The sequence below is a fragment of the Suncus etruscus genome, chromosome 20, assembly GCF_024139225.1.
Source record: "Suncus etruscus isolate mSunEtr1 chromosome 20, mSunEtr1.pri.cur, whole genome shotgun sequence".
Classification (NCBI taxonomy): domain Eukaryota; kingdom Metazoa; phylum Chordata; class Mammalia; order Eulipotyphla; family Soricidae; genus Suncus; species Suncus etruscus.
The window spans coordinates 31704224-31720927 of NC_064867.1; the positions used below are offsets into that span (position 1 = coordinate 31704224).

General features: G+C 44.8%; 1 long non-coding RNA gene and 1 other non-coding gene across 2 annotated transcripts; both read right to left on the minus strand.

The window, feature by feature from the left end:
• Positions 1-9509: 9509 nt before the first annotated feature.
• On the minus strand, positions 9510-9617 carry LOC125998373 (U6 spliceosomal RNA). Its single transcript, XR_007491958.1, has one exon. It is a non-coding gene; the product is annotated as a U6 spliceosomal RNA (small nuclear RNA).
• Positions 9618-9863: 246 nt separating this feature from the next.
• LOC125998282 (uncharacterized) lies at positions 9864-16590 on the minus strand. The gene is made up of 3 exons (XR_007491874.1): positions 16440-16590; positions 10450-10507; positions 9864-9957 (listed from the first exon to the last, which is right to left on the minus strand). It is a non-coding gene; the product is annotated as an uncharacterized LOC125998282 (long non-coding RNA).
• Positions 16591-16704: the final 114 nt, after the last annotated feature.

The window sequence follows — 16704 nt, forward strand, 5'->3', positions numbered from 1 at the left end:
CCAGTGAGGTGCAATTTAAAAGAGACCCCAGGCTTCCTTGTTCCTGCAAGGGTCTGGGAGGGGACTGCTGAACTCTTAACTTCCAGCAATTAAGAAGCAAAAGCCTCTCGGGGAGTCGGAAGCCTCAGCAGGCAACAAGGGGAGGACATGGCTCCATGCTCTCTTTGTCTGTCCAATCACAGACCAAAGTGGTGTTGTGGAAACACCCCCTCCCTCTTGACTATTTCTAAAACATAAAAGGGTCACGTGTATCTCCTTTGTATATCTCAGATGTATTCCCTTAACATCTATAACTCTTTTCGAATATCCTCATATAGTGACAATTTTGCCCACTGGACTTGTTATTTGATTGTTTGATTTTCCCCCTTTGAGATCTGTTTTATAAGCAGTATCTCTGCATAGATTTCATGTTTGTACCAAGTTACGGGGAATGTTGGACTTTATTTGTCAGCCCCTAGTTGCACCAACAATAACTTGTGGCACTGCTTCTCTTTTGCATAGGCACATTAAAATGGGAAAATAATACATATGCAAACAAGTTCTTATCTAATAGAGATGGGGACACAAATTTGGTCATATAATTAGGCCTTTTACCCTGAACATTGGCATAATGATTTGGCTCAGTCCTCAGAAGAATGGGCATCGCCCACACACACCTGAACAATGGATATCATCTATGGAAACAACCACAATTGTCTTTAACATTACCAGGATCCAAGCCTCTACCAGGGAAGACCTACCACTGCACAAAGCACTGCAAAGTGTGACCTTGGCGAATGCGTTGAACCTTTCTTGAAAAGAGAAGAACCAGAGCCAGAGTGATAGCACAGTGGGTAGGCATTTGTCTTGCATGAGGCCTACCTGGGTTCAATTTCCAGCATCGCATATGACCCTCTGAGCCTGCAAGGAGTGTTTTTTGTTTTGTTTTGGGGAGCACACGGCGTTGCCCAGGGATTATTCTTGGCTCTGCACTCAGAAATCACCCCTGGAAGGCTTGGCGGACTTTATGGGATATGGGGATACGGACCATGAACTGTCCTGGACCAGCTGTGTGCAAGGCAAATACCCTACCACTGTGCTATCTCTCGAGCCCCAGGAGAGATTTCTGACCTCAGACCCAGGAGTAACCCGTGAATACAATGGGTGTGGCCCAAAAAAAGAAAAAAATAGAAGACCATACCCCATTCTTATCTTGAGCTCACAGGATGCAACATGGAGGTTATTTATATATACTAGTTGGCAGCATAGGAGGAAAGGGGAAATAAACTTTTCACGTTCCCTGTGAGGTAGGTTTCTTGAGTCTCTGAGGGGATCCCTTTTTTTACTTGCTTCCCCATGGGAGCAGGTTCCCATTCCCACCAACTAACAGCGTCTCTCCTATGTCAGTGTATGTTCATGTTTGTGTGATTGAGATTTGGGGTGGTTAAGTGAGGGGAATTGTATCTTAGACAAATGAGCAGAAACACAGTAGCAGTTTCCAGATTGTAAAATTTAGGAATAGGAGTCTGAGAGATAGTATGGAGTTAGGGCGTTTACCTTGCATACAGAAGGATGGTGATTCGATTCTCAGCATCCCATATGGTCCCCCAAACCTGTCAGGAGCGATTTCTGAGTGTAGAGCCAGGAGGAACCCCTGAGCGCTGCCCAGTGTGACCCAACAATGATTTCTTTTCTTTTCTTTCTTTCTTTCTTTCTTTCTTTCTTTCTTTCTTTCTTTCTTTCTTTCTTTCTTTCTTTCTTTCTTTCTTTCTTTCTTTCTTTCTTTCTTTCTTTCTTCTTTCTTTCTCTCTCTCTCTCTCTCTCTCTCTCTCTCTCTTTCTTTCTTTCTTTCTTTCTTTCTTTCTTTCTTTCTTTCTTTCTTTCTTTCTTTCTTTCTTTTTTTTTTTTTTTTTTTTTTTTTTTGGTTTTTGGGCCACATCCGGCATGCTCAGGGGTTACTCATGGCTGTCTGCTCAGAAATAGCTCCTAGCAGGCACGGGGACCATATGGGACACCAAGATTCGAACCAACCACTTTTGGTCTTGGATCAGCTGCTTGCAAGGCAAACGCCACTGTGCTATCTCTCCGGGCCCCCAACAATCATTTCTATCCTTCATCCACTCAATCAGCTTATTCCATAAAATAAAATCAAACACATTCTGCCTAAATGTCTGAATAAAAATATCAAGATCCTCTATTACTTAGCACTTTTTGTCCAAAACAAGAAAACTCAACATTTTAATGGCAGTACCTTAAAATATATAATTTATAAAGTTTTATTTACTTGCCTAGTTAGGTGAATCATCAGACTGTTTTTAGAGTTACTCTTAAGAGACTAAAACCATGATAATATTCCTGTCACCATATTTACAGTGTGTGCTCAAAGGAATGTCACTTGCCTTTCATTTAAGAATGACTTGTCTTGGGCCGGGCGGTGGCGCTGAAGGTAAGGTGCCTGCTTTGCCTGCGCTAGCCTTGGACGGATCAGGTTCGATCCCCCAGTGTCCCATATGGTCCCCCAAGCCAGGAGCAACTTCTGAGCACATAGCCAGGAGTAAGCCCTGAGCGTTACCGGGTGTGGCCCAAAAACAAAACAAAAACAAAAACAAAACAAAACAAAAAAAAAGAATGACTTGTCTTCAAGGAGACAATTAAAATCCACCTGGAAATGTGTACTTCTTGCCTTATGTATAATCATCATTCAATAACGGCTCTATTTATTTATTTTTGAAACAGCCAGAAGAAAGAAGACAAACCATAGGATGTCTTAATTTATATGTCTTACATAGAAAAACTGGAACAGGAAATCCCTTTTTTTTTTTTGGTTTTTGGGCCACACCCGGCGGTGCTCAGGAGTTACTCCTGGCTGTCTGCTCAGAAATAGCTCCTGGCAGGCAGGGGGACCATATGGGACACCGGGATTCGAACCAACCACCTTTGGTCCTGATCGGCTGCTTGCAAGGCAAACGCCGCTGGGCTATCTCTCCGGGCCCGGAAATCCCATCTTTTGAAAGGGGGAGATGTCTAGATCACCTTTAACCCTACAGTAAAAAGGGACAAGGACAGAGAAGGAAAGAAATTGAGAGGAAGAAGTGATAGATGGAACAATGGGAGTCAGAGTTCAAGGGGATCTGAGTACATCAGTGATTTAAAGGACTCATGAATTTAAATATCGAAATGACACAATCAACACTAAAAAAAGAGATCCAAATTAACAACCCAAGTAATAAATGTGCCTATCAAGTGCAAGGAAAGGGGGAATGCAAAGTGGCTCAGGATCACCCCGAGTATTTTTTCTAAAAATACATGCACATCATTATCATTGAAATGTATACGGGGTGTTTTTGTATAGATTTGGTGGTGAAGGTCACAGGTTTGCAAGGAATTGAGTTCAGGTTTCAGGTTGTCAAGGTGTATTTTGGGGGGGCAGAGAGCTAGTACAGGGGTTTAAGTCTTTGTCTTTTATATGGCCTACCTTGATGGGTTCTCTGAGCACTGCCAACAGTGGACTCTCAGCACAGAGCTGGGAGAAAGACCTGAGCACTGGTGGATGTGTCCATCAAATACATACATACACACATAATACACACAAAATAATATGTTTTTTTGTCTGGAGGAAGAGTTCAAGAGGCTACTGCAGAGTTTTCCCACAAGATGCTCAAGTTCCATCCCCTCATTCCAAGGTCCTCCCAGGCACTGCCAGAGGTCATCCTAAGCACCACCAGGCATGGCCCCAAAACTAAAATCAAATAAAGTAAAATAAATAGGCTGGAGCAGCAGTAGAGAGGGCAAAGCATTTGGCTGCATATGGTTAACCTGGGTTTGGTTCCTGGCAACACATATCATCCCCCAAGTGCGGCTAGGTGTGATCCCTGAGCACAGAGGCAGGACGAAGCCCTAAACACCACCAGATGTGGCCCGAAAGCATTACAAATAACAGACAAGTGATTTACCAATTAGATGCACCTATGTGAGTGTGTGTGTTCCCATGTTTGCTTTTCTGGTGTCATCTGACATTCTCTCCCCCTGATCATTTCCCGGTGCTGTTCCTGAGTCCACAGGTTGTCCTTGGTATCTGTAGCACACTTCTCCATGTGTCAGCAAGGTCAGCACTGATAGCGTATCTTTCTTACAGAGTCCAGGGGCCACCGAGGGGGCCTGCGCCCAGAAATGCTCCAGGCCCCTTGATGGCCCTTTTCCTTCTTTCCTGGAAACCAGCCCTGCCTGACTTTTGTCTCTGGTCTGGACTGTTTCTAGCTTAACCCCAGCACATCCCCAGTTCTCCTGTGTCTTTCTAGACCCTGAAATTTTGGAACTTCTCTGGCAGTTGTTTTGTTTCCTCAACAGCTCAAGAATGCCCCTCGGGTCCGGAGAGATAGCAGGGAGGTAAGGAGTTTGCCTTTCATGCAGAAGGAAGTGGTTTGAATTCCAGCATTCCATATGGTCCCTTGTGCCTGCCAGGGGCATTTTCTGAGCATAGAGCCAGGAGTAACCCCTGAGCGTTGCCGGGTGTGACCTAAAAAAAATGTAGAACTGGTTTAGATATACAGGACTATTGTGAAGCTAATAGACAGCCAGCACACAGTACAGAGTCCCCCTTAATTTAATGGGGTGTATTTATCACAGTGACGTTACAATTTAGTAAGTAAAGACAAAGCTCTATTCAGTCTTCTGCAGTCTTAATGTTTGTTTTTTTTTTTCTTCCTGTTCCAGGGTCCTGGCTCCTTTTGGTTGTGACAATTTTCTAGACTCCTTGTTCTTCTGATTTTGACATCTGTGTGGATTACCAGTTAGGTAAATGCTCAAGATTTATTCCTAGCTCTGCATTTAGGAATCACTCCTGGTGGGTCAGGGAACCATATGGGATGCTGGTGATTGAACCTGGTTGGCCTTATGCCAGGCAAATGCCCTACTCTGTATTATATCTCTGGCCCCTGACCATTCCTATTTATGAATGAAACGTTAAAATGGACTGAAAGTGCCATAAAAATGAGTAACACTCATTCTTGGGATATTTGACTACTAAAGCAATAACTTTCCATGAAATTCTATAAAAAAACTTTATTATTTATTTATCTGTATTTGAACTATACTTGTTGTGCTCAGGGTTGAATTCTAGTTCTGTGCCCAGGGAACACTACTGGTGGGGTTCAGAGGACTGTAAGTGGTGCCAATGATCAAACCAAGGTCAGCTGTATGCAAGGCAAGTGCCTTACTTTCAAGTCTATCTACCCATCCCCCCAAGTCTTCAATTATGCCATTATGCTGTACAGTTTAATTGTGTTGGTTTGGGGCTACACATAGAAGTGTTGGGATTGCTCCTGATAGTGTATGGGTGGGGGGAGAGGGGACCATGCAGTGCAACCCTTTGAGCTATAATTTCAAAAATGTTAGGCTTTCATTGTGATCTCTTTTGTGATTTCTGAACTATTTACACCTTTTTCACTTAAATGAAAACAGACCACAAAAGGAGGGGGAACAATAGTAGGGCAGACAGATAATTTGCTCTGTAGCCACCTGACCTTGATTAGATCCATGGTCCCTCATTCCAGTCCCCTGGGTACTGCCAGGAGTGTTCCCTGAGCACAAAGTCAGGAGTAAGCCCTGAGCACCATTGGGTGCGGGCAAAAAAAGAAAAAATTGGGGAGCCACACCCATTGATACTCAGGGGTTACTCCTGGCTATGCACTCAGAAATCGCTCCTGGCTTGGGGGACCATATGGGACGCAGGGGATCCATCCAAGGAGCTTCTTGCAAGGCAAACTCCTTACCACTGCACCACCGCTCCAGACCCCCCCCCCCCAAATTTTTTTAAAGAAAGAAAATGGTTAGGACTAGTGCTACATAATACTATGGGTAAGGACTTGAATGTGACAGACCAGAGTTAGATCCCCAGCATCCCATATGATCCCCAGAATCTGCCAGGAGTGATTCTGACCTGAGTATGTCCTGAAAGCCAACATAAATAAAAAGAATTGATAAAAGAAAGTGTATTTAGGGGCGGGAGAGATAGCATGGAGGTAGGGAGTTTGCCTTGCATGCAGAAGGATGGTGGTTTGAATCTTGGCATCCCATATAGTCCCTGAGCCTGCCAGGAGTGATTTCTGAGCATAGAGCCAGGAGTGGCCCCTGAGCGCTGCCGGGTGTGATCCCCAAGAAAACCAAAAACCAAAACCAAAACCAAATAAAAACAACAAGAAAGAATGTGTATTTGTAGGTAAGAAGATAAAGGGTTAATGCGCATGTTCTGTACATTGTTTTTTTTTATTTGAATACCTTGATTACATACATGAATGTGTTTGGGTTTCAGTCATGTAAAGAACACCACCCATCACCAGTGCAACATTCCCATCACCAATGTCTCAAATCTCCCTCCTCCCCCCATGCCAGGGCAATTTTTCTTATAATTATCTTTATTTCAACACCGTGATTACAAGTATGATTATAGTTGTATGATTACTGTCATGTAAAGAACACCCAGGGTCAATTTTTGAGTGCTTAGCCAGGAGTAACCCCTGAGCATCAAACGGGTGTGGCCCTAAAAACCAAAAAAAAAAATCAATTCTTTCCAACTTGGCCTGTTGTTTCAACTTAATCTTAATCAAAAGCATAGCAAGGGGTGGGGCCAGACAGATAGCATGGAGGTAAGGCATTTGCCTTGCATGCAGAAGGTCGGTGGTTCAAATCCCGGCATCCCATATGGTCCCCTGAGCCTGCCAGGAGCCATTTCTGAGTATAGAGCCAGGAGTAGCCCCTGAGCGCTGCTGGGTGTAACAAAAAAAAAAAAAAAATAAATAAATAAATAAATAAATAAAAATAATAATAATAATAATAATAAGGGGCTGCAGAGATAGCACAGTGGTAGGGCGTTTGTTTGCCTTGCAAGCGCTGACCCTGGACCAATGGTGGTTCGAAACCCAGCATCCCAAATGATCCCCTGTGTGTTCCAGGAGCGATTTATGAGCAGAGAGCCAGGAGTAACCCCTGAGTGCCACCCAGTTTGGCTCAAAAGCCAAAGAGAAAAAAATAGGAAGGGGCTGGAGAGGTGGTATAGGGGTTAGGGCACTTGACTTATTTGCATTTAAATCTCAGTCATCATCTGGAGGCTCCTGTGAATGTCTAGAATGGTGGGCTCAAAGGACTATATGGGCTGCTGGGGATCGAACCCCAGTCAGCTGCATGCAAGGCAAGCTCCTTACCTGCTGTGCTATCACTTAGACCCAAAAACCATATTTTGAAGAGGTTATCTTTACTCCATTTCATGTACCATTCTTTTCTGTCAAAACTTAATTGACTATAGTTTTGAGGTTTTATCTTGGAGTCCTTGATTCTAACCTACTGGTCAGAATTCACTGGTATTACAGTACATGTTGCTTTTTTGGTATGGTTTATTTTGGGGGTCACATCTGACAATGCTCAGGGATTACTCCTGGCAAAGCTTGGGGTACTATATGAAATGTCACAGATTGAACCTGGGTCAGGCAAGACTGAATTATAATTTTTTTTTTTTGCTTTTTGGGCCACACCCTGTGACACTCAGGGGTTATTCCTGGCTATGCACTCAGAATTTGCTCCTGACTTGGGGGAGCATATGGAGGATCAAACTGCAGTCCTTTCTAGGTTAGCCTCATGCAAGGCAAATGCCCTACCCCTTGCGCCACCACTCCAGCCCTATAATTCTTTTTTTATTAACTCTTTTTTTTAAATATTTTTTTTATTTAAACACCTTGATTACATACATGATTGTGTTTGCTTATGGCTCTGCTTACTTTTTAATAGGGGCCAGCAGAGCTTGGCTGGGGAAGGATATGTGGTGCCAAGGATCACACTCAGGGCCATGCTCATACAGGTGAGCCCCTGGGCCTGTGGTCTGCAAAGCAAGGGGTCTCTCGCTCTCCAGTGCTTACAAATGAGCCCTGGCCCTTGATAGTGCTTACATATTTCTGTAAGATGAACTTTTAGAAAAATTTTTTCTTTTTTAGAAGAATTTCTTGGTCAAAGGATTTGAACATCTAAAATGGAAAGTGGGCCAGAAATGCATGTTAGTGGCAAATGTTATGCTCTGTATTTATGAGACCCAGTCCCTTTTTTGGCACGGAAACATGCACATAAATCAAAAAAATGCAAAGTGGAAAGATCCCACCAGATTCTCCTTCAACAGTGGTAGTGGCTGTGGCCAAGTTTTTCAACTTTTGCCAAGAGTACGCTACAAAGAACATCTCATCGTGGGGCTGGAGAAACAGCACAGTGGGTAGGGCACTTGCTTTGCACACAGCCAACCTGGGTTTGATTCCCAATATCCCATCTAGTCTCCTGAGCATCTGCAGGAGTGGTTCCAGAAAGCAGAGCTGGGAGGAACCCCTGAGCATCACCAGGTGTGGCTATAAAAACCAGGAAGAAAACAAAACAAAACAAAACAAAAGATCTTGTCTTAATATGTATACCACAGATTTAAGAATAATTTTAAGAGGCCGGGGCGGTGGCGCTAGAGGTAAGGTATCTGCCTTGCCAGCGCTAGCCTAAGACGGACCGCGGTTCGATCCCCTGGCGTCCCATATAGTCCCCCAAGCCAGGAGTGACTTTTGAGTGCATAGCCAGGAGTAACCCCTGAGCATCACCGGGTGTCGCTCCCCCCAAAAAATAATTTTAAATTTACTTTATTATTATTTTGGATTTTTAAATGGAGACTGTGATTTACAATGCTACTAATTATGGTTTCTGATGCACAAATTCCAACCCCATACCCATCATCCTGATTCAAGGTCCCCAAGTTCCCTCTTGACTAAGTGCTCCTCCCCAACTCAATTGTGTGGACCAGTTCTCCCATTTATGTTGCCTTTGGTCCTTCGTTGCTACCTCACTGTGTATCTAAGTCTCACCTAAGAGGTCATTCTGTATCTGTCTCTTCCCTTCAGACTGACTTCACTCAGCACAATCTCTAGTTAGTTCCAACTATGTTGCGTGCCACACATTTCTATCATCTTTTCATATGTATACGGGCCTTTCTTTTAGATTTTCTACATGATCCACTAAAATAATATATAGTACCCTGTCTGCATTTGAAACAGTTGGTTTTACCCAAAAGGAACGAACATTTAAATGAGGGTCAGGACACACAGAATAAGAGGTTTTTCTGTTCCACTGGCCTGGAGCCTGTGGGAAGGAACCAGGGTCTGTCAGGGTAGGAAAGGCTGGTCACAGAAGTAGCCAGACCCTCCCTCACTCAGACAGAGAATGGGGTGCAGGCCTTGTGTGGTCGCTGGGTATTAGACATTTCTGCTGAGATCGAGGCCATTCCAGTGGAGTCTGAGGACATTTCCCTCGTACCCTGACTATCAAGCCAGGATGTTTGAGCTTGTTTTTTGTATGTTTTGTGTTGGGGTCACACCTGCAGTGCTCAGGGTTTACTCTGGCCCTGTGCTCAGGGATCTTTTCTGAATATATAGTGCTGGGGATCAAACCCAGGCCAGAGATATTCAAGGCAAACTCTCTACCTGCTGTGCTATCACTCTGATCCCTATTTGAGTTTTTTAAACATGGAATTTTTCACAAATTTGTGTGTCCTTCTTGCACAAGGGGCTATGCTAATCTTCTCTGTATCATTCCAACATTAGTATATGTGCTGCCGAAGTGAGCACTCTGTTTGAGTTTTCTAAAAATCTACTTTATATAGTGGGGTTCCAGAAGACTTAGTTACAATATAAAAAAAAAAAAAAAAAAGAGAATCCCAGTTTCATAGATCCCAGTCCAAGAATATCTTTCAGAGACTATTGTTTTCTCTAGGCTGACATTTAAATCACAGGCCTCCTCTGCTCAGACCCCCCTGGCCTCAATCTATTAACTCATGCTACAAATGAGCCAGATTACAGCGGGAATCAACCTACCAGTCATAGGAGAAGGAGGAACTACCTTCCGTTTGGTTTTTTTGAAAAATCCATCCTCTGGGTTGTTGAAGTAGTATTTTCTGGTCAAGAAAGACTAGCGGGGGCCGGGAAGGTGGCGCTAGAGATAAGGTGTCTGCCTTGTAAGCGCTAGCCAAGGAACGGACCGCGGTTCGATCCCCCGGCGTCCCATATGGTTCCCCCAAGCCAGGGGCAATTTCTGAGCGCTTAGCCAGGAGTATCCCCTGAGCGTCAAACGGGTGTGGCCCAAAAACCAAAAAAAAAAAAAAAAAAAAAAAAGAAAGACTAGCGGAGAAACAGAGCTTTTTTAAGTCTGAAAATCATGACAGCGTAACATCAAGCTATCACCCCAAATGTTCTTGGAATGGGCTGTTGTACTGAGGCAGCAGCCAATTTGGCAGGGGCCAGGGCACCTTAGCTGGGTCACATTTAAAAACAATCTGCAGGATGGGTGAGAGCACAGTGACAGCGACACCAGCCAGGCCGCAGCTGACAGTTCCCCGCCAACTCCAGTGCCCTGAACAAACACAGACTATGGCGCTCCGGAAAACAGAGAAAAAAAGAGTACCTGTTTGGGGATGTATTTTCCATTTTCCCTGAGGACTCTGCTCCGAATGAGGACTTGACTGAAAAACACAACAGAGACAAAAGGGATTTTGAAAAGCGTAATGCGAGAAGGCAAGAGAATTCGAAGACCCATTCAAACAAGAGAGGCCTGTTTGGCAGCACTGCTAGGCAGAAACTTTTCAAAATCTAAGTGTTCTGGGAGGAGGGAGACAATATGTAAAGCATGGGGGAGGCCCAGGCTCAATCTCTCATTTTGCAAGGATCCTGAGCACCAAATTGGGAGCATGGTCCCGAGTATGACATTCCCCGATGTAATACTACCCAATATTGCATTTATCCTAATAAACGAGTCTTTTAGAGTCTTTATGTTTTAAATGACCATGTTTCTCAACAGAGATTTCTTTCATTTGTTTTTGGGCCATAACCAGTGGTACTCAGGTTTTACTTCTGGCTCTGTGCTCGGGGATCACTCTTGGGGTGCCAGAACTTGAACTTGGGGAAGCCACGTGAATGGCAAGTACCATTACTCTGGCCCTGCAACAGAGATTTCTGAAGCACATACATTTGGGACTTTGTTTCTGAACCACAACCAGCAGTGCTCAGAGCTTACTCCTGGCTCTGCACTCAGGAAGCACTCCAGGTGGTGCTCAGGGGATCATATGGAATGTCAAGGATCAAACCTGGGTTGGTTATGTGCAAGGCAAGTGCCCTAATCATTGTATTATCACTCCAGCCCCATATCTGGGATACTGGTATACCCAGTCTTTTTTACACTGTAATAAATTAAGGAACTTCCTTTGAGTATGAGGTAGATATTGAATGCTACTCAGAAATCTTGGAGATGGGAAAAGGATAATTAAATGTTGCAGGAAAATACAGAATTAAGTACAGGATTCGAGAGGGCTGTACTCTCGTATCAGGATTAGACAACAAAGAGAAACCAGGTTCAGAGTGCTTTCAGCTTTTAGGAAACATCTGTTGAATTAGTTAATTATTTGGCAATAGTTGTCAGTTACTAGAGATCACAAAGGGGCTAGAGAGACGGTTCAATGGTTTGAGCATATGCTTGGTATGTGAGAACCCTGGGCTTGATATCCAGCACTACAAGGTCTCTTGAGCATCACTGGGAGCAGCCCTTGAGTTCAGAGCCAAGAGTAGTCCTTTAAATCTCAATCACTAGGGGCCAGAGAGATAGCACAGCAGTAGGGCATTTGCCTTGTGCGCAGCTGACCCGGGATGAACTGGGTTTGATTCTCAGCATCCCATATGCCACCCCACCCCAAGCCTGCCAGGAGCCCCCAAGCCTGCCAGGAGTGATTTCTGAGCGCAGAGCTAGGAATAACCCTTGAGCGCCACCAGGTGTGGCCCAAACCTAAAAAAACAAAACACAAAACACCCCACCCCAAAAAATCCTCAGAGAGAGATAAACACAGAATAGTCTCATCTATGGGTTTTAAGAAAAATAGACATTATTGTAATAATGCCCAGAGACAACAGAGATGAGGTCTGGAAGGACTAGTTCACGATATGAAGCTCACCACAAAGAGTGGTGAGTGTAGTCAGAGAAATAACTACACTGACAATTATCGTAAAAATGTGAATGAGTGAGGGAAGTAGAAAGCCTGTCTGGAGTACAGGAGAGGGTGGGGTAGGGAGGAGGGAGATTTGGGACATTGATGATGGGAATACATTGGTGAAGGGGGGTGTTCTTTATGTGACTGAAACCCAACTACAATCATGTCTGTAATCAAGGTGCTTAAATAAAGATATTAAAAAAAAAGTGCCATCACTAATAATAAAGTAGTCCCTTAGCACTACCAGGTGTGGCCCAAAAATCCAAAGGGGGGGCCCGGAGAGATAGCACAGTGGCATTTGTCTTGCAAGCAGCCGATCCAGGACCAAAGGTGGTTGGTTCAAATCCCGGTGTCCCATATGGTCCCCCGTGCCTGCCAGGAGCTATTTCTGAGCAGACAGCCAGGAGTAACACTGAGCACCGCTGGGTGTGGCCCAAAAACCAAATCCCCCCCCCCAAAAAAAAAATCCAAAGGGGGAGGCCGGAGTGATAGCACAGTGGGTAGGGTGATCTGGGTTAGACCCCTGGCATCCCATATGGTCCCTGAGCCTGCCAGGAGCGATTCTTGAGTGCAGAGCCAGAAGTAACCTCTGAGCACTACCAGGTGTGGCCCCAAAACAAAACAAACAAAAATTAAAAGGGGGAACATTAGTGCTGTGATGCTAATATACAAACACTCCAGAAATCAAAAGCATTCCTTGATTCAGTCAGACTCTTGAAAAGAAAAAGAACACAGGATAATGTACTCAGGCTGTGAAGGCAGCTCGAAGGGCTGGAACGTGGTTGGCTGGCAAAGCCTCAGGTTCCAATCCTACATGGTCACCCAAGTACCACACTGGGAGTAAACCTACCCAAACCCCTAGAAAAATAAAACACAAAACATTCTAAGGTTGGAGACGGGTTTAAGTCCTGACTGCCACTTAGCAGCTATGTAATTGTGGGCAAACCATTAAAATTCCTTTTACCTCTTCACATTCTGTACAATGAAGGACTGTTCCCTCACAGGGCTAACGTGCAGTGAGGGATAAAGATCTGCAAAGGCAAAGATCTGCAGGATTAGATGGGAAGTGAGACTGCTGTGGCGTGGGGAGGGCAGAGGGGTGGATTCTGAGTGCCCAAATTAGAGGGTGTTTTCACTGAGTCAGAAAGCCAAGATTTTTGAGAAGGCTCTAAAGAGAGGACAATTTAATAGTAAACTAGTATTTGTATGAGTGCGTGTGTGGGTGCAAGGTTGCTTACCCATTATACTATCTCTCTAGCCCAAGAATTTCATATTCTCAAAGATATTTGTTTATATCCTTTCCAAAGAGTTAGTGTATTTTTTAAGCTTTAGGACATCTTAAACAAAATATACATATTGGGCCTGGTGCAATAGCACAGTGGGTAGGGTCCTTGTCTTGCATGTAGCTGATTCAGGGTTGGATCCCTGGAGCCCTATATGGTCCCCTAACCACTTCTAAGAGTGATTGCTGAGCATCACTGGTGTGGCTCAAAAACCAAAACCAAAGCCAAAACAAATACAAAATCTACATATTATTCCCAAATGTGGTCTTGAACATTTTATTCAGGCACAATCATTTAAAAAAATTTTTTTAAGGGCTGGAGAGATTAGCACAGCAGTAGGACATTTACTTTGCATGCGACCGACCTGGGAGGAACCCATTTCGATTCCCGGCATCCCATAAGGTTCCCCCAGTCTGCCGGGGTTGATTGAGTGTAGAAGCCAGGAGTAGCCCCTGAGTGCAGCTGAGTGTGGCCCCCAAACCAACCAACCAATCAATCAATAAAGTTAAAAAAAATTTTTTTTAAAGTCTGATAAGTTTTGAGACAATGACACTTTGAGACAATGACACTTTTAGAAGAAATCCAATGTCCCATGTGGTAATCTTTCTTTTTATTTTTTTGTTTTGTGTTTGGGTCACACCCGGCAGTGCTCGGGGGTTACGCCTGGCTCTGCACTCAGAAATTGCTCCTGGCAGGCTCAAGGGACCAAATGGGATGCCAGGATTCGAACCACCATCCTTCTGCATGCAAGGCAAATGCCTTACTTCCACGCTATCTCTCCGGCCCTGGTGATCTTTAATGCCACTGAAAACACACAATTAAACAATCAACTAAAACACCATGGTTTTTAACAACTAAAAACCATCTCTTGCTTTGGATTTGTCCCAGCAGAGAATTTCCTGCACAGGATCCCACCCACACAAGGACTGGGCTGACACAGTCACAGCACGTCAGAAATGATAGGTGAGGTTGAGTTTTCATAGTAACAATGACTATTCTTTACGTACTACTGCCCCCAAGGGGGCCTTTACAGAAATCTGTGGAAACAGGGCTGGAGTAGTGGAGCAAGCGGTAGAGCATTTGCCTTGCCTGTGCCAGCCTAGGACAGACCATGGTTCGATCCCCTGGTGTCCCATATAGTCCCCTGAGCCAAGAGCGATTTCTGAGAGCATAGCCAGGAGTAACCTGAGTGTCACCGGGTGTGGCCCAAAAAATAAAAACCAAAAAAAAAAAAAGAGAGAGAGAGAGAGAGAAAGAAAGAAATCTGTGGAAGGGTTGTATAGTCAAACTGATGGAAAGAGAATGGAGCTGGAGTGACAGTATAGCCGGTAGGTGCTTGCCTTGCACATGGCCAATCCAGGTTTGATCCCTGGCATCCCATATGGTTCTTCTCCTGAGCACCACCAGGAGTGATTTCTGAGTGCAGAGCTGAGAGCAACCCCTGAGCATTACTGGGTGTGGCCCCAAAGCAAAACAAAACAAAACAGAAAAACCAAAGTAATGGGAAGTAGAGGAAAGAGAACACCTAACTTTCATTCCTCAGGTACCTGGTAAGGGATGCCAAGGATTTGCTGGTGCTGGCTACAGATAGAATACAAATACTAGGTAAAGCGTCTGCCTGGCAAGTACGAGCCTAGGACGGACTGCAGTTTGATCCCCCGGCATCCCATATGGTCCCCCAAATCAGGATCGATTTCTGAGCGCAGAGTCATGAGTAACCCCTGAGCATCACTGGGTGTGGCCCAAAAGCCAATAAAAGACAAAAACAAAAAACCAAGTGTCCACTGCATGGCAGTGCGAAGAGCTCTAACTTGGAAAGTAGAGTGAAGCCCTGCCTGTCACTATGTGTGACCAAGAAACTTATAGGGACAAGAATCCCACCTCAAACAGAAACACTTTAAATTCCATTTAAATAAAATATTCCTTTTTGGTGGTGCTGGGAATTGAATCTAGGACCTCCCAAATAGGCATGCTGTCTCCCCTTTGAGCTACATTTCAAGTTAGATAAATAATATTTAGTGAAAAATGATTTCATGCTTTACGCAATGAAGTTAAGTGCTGATGAAAGCGAGTGGAACCAACCAAGTTTGGCAGTTGGTGAGAAAAAAAATAAGTTTTTTTTTTTTTTTTAAGATGAGGGGAAGAACAGGTTTATAAGGTAGAGCAGGAGGAACCAGTATGGCACAGGAAAGGTTACATCTCTCATAAGCCAGGGCCTGCCATTAACTTAATTTTTTTTCTGTCATTAATTTTATTGAAATGTGTGTTTTGGGAATGAGACCTCCCTATGGTCCAGGGAGGCCTGGCACTTCCTAACTCAAACTGGTTTTGAATCTGGAGAAGAAAGGTAGGAGTGTTAATTCATGGCAACTCATATGGGTTAGACAAACTCCTCAGTAAGAATGCAGGATGATAGTGTTCATTTAGAAGGAAAGTATGGGATACTTCCAACTAACAGATTAAGTGCTTGCCTCTCAGGGGTTTGAATATGGCCATGCTCCAAGTTAAACTCTAGACTGTATGGGGGATATGAACAAGAAATTGAGATAGGTAAGACAGTTTTATGGATTTTTTTTCGTATTCATGCTTTTTTTTTTTTTTTTTTTTTTTTTTTTTTTTTGGTTTTTGGGCCACACCCGGTGACGCTCAGGGGTTACTGCTGGCTATGCGCTCAGAAGTCGCTCCTGGCTTGGGGGACCATATGGGACGCCGGGGGATCGAACCGCGGTCCGTCTCCTAGGCTAGCGCAGGTAAGGCAGGCACCTTACCTCCAGCGCCACCGCCCGGCCCCTCATGCTTTTTTTTTTAAATAAAAAAGTTAAACATGGAAGAGTTGGGGGGGGGGTTCAGAGAGAAATCCTGGAGGAAGGTAAAAGACCAAGCTACCAGTAGTAACCTACGGAGTTGGGTCATTGCCTAAGTCCCCAAGAGAACCATCCACCCATCCAAAAATGCAATCTCCAAGTGGGGTTCTCATGGGGGAACACCCTAATCATCGCCCCCCATTCTCTGTGGAACCCAGATCGCTGGGGCAGAGTGGGCAAGGGTGGGCAGCCTGCAATGTCCCTATTGGCTCAACCAAGGTCATGGATGGGAGGCTGGTCATGGGGGGGGGGCTGGCAGAGCTCACTGACCTGTCAGACACTTGCTCCTGGGTGAGCTTCTTATCGCTCTGCAACAGGATAGACACGTAATGGCGGATCATCCTCACGAAGAAGGTGATGATGACGATGGGTAGGACCACCCAGAGGCGAATGTTGGAGTCCAGCAGCAGCTCAGGACCCGCCATCTCCCACCCCCCCAGTTCTTGGAGAGGCTCACTTCCGGCGCGCGGGGATGACGTCGAGGCACGCGCAGGCGCACTCGGCGAGCGGGCGTTCCGGCGGCTTCGAAAAGGCA